Here is a 4,270-nt window from a genome sequence, read left to right as displayed (position 1 = left end):
TTTCTTCATAAATAATGATCATCTAAGTTTAAAGATAAAAAATATCAATATCCAGGAAAGAATTGCAAAACTAGATAAGTGAAAGGTATTGTTTAGCAAACATTTTGTATTCTGAAAGAAACAGGAATACATCGTCACTAGTTCTGTGGCTATGAACTAGGGGAAAAGAAAGTGGTTACTAAATAATGCTCCAGTGGATTGTGATATGAGACAGATCATAAAATTGAGATTTAAACTGAAAAAGACCAAAGGAAGTGATGAAAATTAACTTAGATGGTCAGAAAGTAAAATTGAAAAAAGGAAGGAAATGAAACTTACAAGAGGAAATACAAAACCACAGTATCAGGGAACGCTCCTTTGGATATTAGCATGGTGGAAACTGAGCTCCTAAGTGCTCTGTCGATAAGCATGGCTGTCATTAATCTTTTGTGACAAGACACTTTGGAGTAACCAAATTGTGATAGTCCCAGGCTCTTTATTATCCTCAGGATGGAAGATGACTTCTATGTACAGTAATTGTTGTATCGTGTTTCTCCATTGTAGTAAGTTTTAACAGAAATGGCTTTCAAGAGCTGTCTTAATAAAAGTGATTTAGAAAGAAAAAAAGTACCAAACTTCACTTATTTCTTTTTCACCGTGTTCACTTAGATATATTTGGATTTGAACATTTTTTTAGAAGGGCAGAGTTACTATGTCATTTGAAGCAGAAATAAGAACTGAGAGGTTTGCATTTGGTCCAGGGTTTTCTAACAAAGGATATACCACCAATTGTGTAATTAGTGCTATTTGCACATGTTCTGTAAATCTCAAATCTTATGACATTTAAGCTTTTCATAAGAGAGATTTTCAGAAAGAGGTTAAGATCAAAGTTAGACAAATCCAAATCTAAACTATTATCTCTTAGTGCAAAACTAGAATTTATAGCAAACAGGTTTTCCTTAGCAAAAAAGAGAGAAAGAGGGCCTTTTAATTTGCTACGATAATTATAGAACTTCGAAGAGAGAAAAAATTGGAAAAAAAATAACAAGACAGAAATCAGGCCCCCCACAATGTACTTCTCAGTAAAAAAAAAAATACATGGTCGGGCTGACAGGGATGGCTCTGCAGTTCCGACAACTGTATTTGATTTCAACTAGTTCTTACTGCATGACCATGAATGAGCAAATTTCTTAACTTCTTTGAGTCTCAGTTATGCCACCTGTTAAGCATAGATGATAATAGTACCTATTCCTTACAGTTGTTTTGAAAATTAATGTTCCAAGTAACAATGCTTAACAACTAGTGCCTACAACATGGTAAATCTTTACTGAGGGTGGACAGACACACTTGTGGTGGGTTGAATGGTGGCCCCCAAAATATATGACCATGTTCTAGATCCTGCAAATGTGATCCTATTTTTAAAATACACTCTTTGAAAATGTAATGATGGATCTCAAGATGAGATTATCCTGAATTAAGCAAGTAAGCCCTAAATCCCAAAAAAAAAAAAAAAGTAGCTTTACAAAGACAGAAGATAAGGCACACAGAAGGGAAGACAATATGAAGGTGGAGGCAGAGAGTGGAGTGATGCAGCCACAAGCCAAGGAAAGCCAGGAGCTCCACAAGATGCTATGAAAAGGTAGCCAATTTTTTTTCCTGGAACCTTAGAAGGATATATCTCTGCCAACATCTTTATTTCAGATTTCTGGTCTCCAGAACTTCAAAAGAATTAATTTACATTGTTTTAAGCCACCTAGTTTGTGCTAAGTTGCTATAGCAGCCCCGGGAAATTAATATAGAGCTATTTTTTAACAGCTTTATTGAAAAACAGTTTCAATCCCTACAGTTCTTCCATTTAAATTATATAATTCAATGGTTTGACGTATATTATGTAATTAGATTTCTTTACATTGTAGTGAAGTACATATTTTAAAAAAGTTTTTCATGTTAACCATCTAAAAATACACAATTCGCTGTCATTAATTATAGCACAATGTTGTACAACCATAACTCTCTCCTTATATTCCAAACTTTTCATCACCCAAACAGAAACTCTAAACCCATTAAATAATACTCCCCATTTCCCTCTCCTCCCCACCCCTAGTATCCTCTAATCTACTTTCTATAATATACGGCTTTTTACCATTCTAAATGCTACTACTTTTACCATACCAACGATTGGAGCTGTGATAGTGCTATCTCTGTGACTAGACAGGTGATTTTTACGAAATGTAATTGCCAGACAATGACCTAAAAATGAAAATATCTATCAGTTCCTCAACTGTGTGCTATAGGAGGTACTCATCTACCAGGCAACTGATTTGGACTTTGTAGCTGTGTAGCCCAATGAAGCTCAGGAGGCTCTGAAAGTGATTATACAAGAAGGGCTGTATTCTTTTCACCTCAAATGTCTACATCCTGATATATTCTTGCTTTATCAGTGTATTTAAACCTTTTCTCTTCCTGGGTATACTTAGTGGGCAATTTGGGTCTCTAGAAGTTTTCTCCATAATCCATAGGCTGTCTGCTATATTGACAGTAGGCAGAATTTCGAGTTCACTCTCTTGATATGAAAAAAATTGTCTGAATTTTTTCCCTTATCCCACTTTTGATTTCTTTCCGATTTGAAACATGGTTATCTGGGGGAGATATTTTATAGTATTTGTTCTACTTTCTGTTCTTTATGCTACTTATTCATTAATTCAACAAATGTTAATTAGGGGAAATGACACACTATTCTAGGCAATATAAAGGAAATAAGTATTTGCATTTCCTTGGTCTATACTTGTATTTATCATCATCACTGCTGCTTACCAGGCTTTGAAGCATGTGCAAACTTTAGAAAGTTCTTTTTACTGGTTGTTTTAAAGATAATCATTCATAGGCCAGGTGCAGTGGTTCATGCCTGTAATCCCAGCACTTTGGTAGGCTGAGGCTGGTGGATCACTTAAGGCTAGGACTTCAAGACCAACCTGGCCAACATGGTGAAACCCCGTCTCTACTAAAAATACAAAAATTAGCCGGGCATGCACCTGTAATCCCGGCTACTAGGGAGGCTGAGGCAGAAGAATCGCTTGAGCCCGGGATGCAGAGGTTGCAGTGAGTCAAGATCGCACCACTGCACTCCAGCCTGGGTGACAGAGCGAGACTCCATCTCAAAAAAAGAAGATAATCATTAATAATAGTTGGGGCTAGGTCACAGGGCATAATATTTTAAACCATTTGCCAGAAATTTTTTCCGTTCCTTAGGAAAAAAGGCTCTTTTTTGATCCAGAAAATTCCTTTTATGTATAGTGACAATCATATCTGGGTTTGGGTCCTACTTCTGCTACTAATAGTAGATGGACCTTAGGCAAGGTATTTAATCATGCTAGGTCTAATTTTTCTTACTTAATAAAGTATAATGCTTGAGTCTACATCTTAGAGTTTTGAGAATTAAATGACATGAATTGTTTAAAATTACCAGCACAGTATCTCGCACATGAATGTTTAAGAAGTGGTATACAAAGTGATCAGGTTAGAAGGCCAGCAATCTAACACAAATACTAAATAGTCTTTAGTTTTAGAAAGTTTCCTTTCTCTAGAAAATTTATCCTATTATTTTTACAGGCATCTTCTTAGATATCTTTGTTTTATTTTGTATCTTAAAGATAAGATCTGTGGTTTGAGATTAGACCTAGATTGAATAACTCTTTTCCTCAGCAAAATATAGCCCTCCTCATTCAGTGATCCAATGAGCATTTATAAAACACTCACCATCTCCAGGGTGCTATGTTCTGTACTTTGTCCTAGAAATTCATGACGTAGTGGGATACAGACTTGTAAGCCAATTATTTAAAAAAAATAAAATAAAGCTTGTAATAGGAGGCTACGCTGGGCACTAGGGAAGTATTATGAAGTCGATACAACTCCAACTTGCAAAGGCAAGGGAAGTGGCATTTAAGGTGAGTCTGGCATCAGACATAAAAGGCAAGTAAAAATAAAAGAAATATAAGATTCAAGGTGCAAGAAAGGGCACAGCATGAATACAAACTTCTATGTTTGCTTTATGTGCAAGAACAAGAAACTCTTGAGAGTGAGACAGGAGCTGAGACTGACAATAGCCAACCTAGAGCTGAGGAATTTGGCTCCTCTCTCAAAGATAATGGAGAGCAATTATAACTTTTCAAATAATTAGCTTCCTTCCTTCCTCCTCTCTCCCTCGTTCTTTCTTTCTTTCCTTCTTTCCTTCCTTTTCTTTCTTTCTTTCTCTCTCTCTCTCCCTCTCTCCCCTCCTCTTCCTCCTCCTCCT

The sequence above is a fragment of the Cebus imitator genome, unplaced genomic scaffold (genome assembly GCF_001604975.1).
Source record: "Cebus imitator isolate Cc_AM_T3 unplaced genomic scaffold, Cebus_imitator-1.0 Scaffold86, whole genome shotgun sequence".
Classification (NCBI taxonomy): Eukaryota; Metazoa; Chordata; class Mammalia; order Primates; family Cebidae; genus Cebus; species Cebus imitator.
This window is presented reverse-complemented; position numbering follows the sequence as displayed.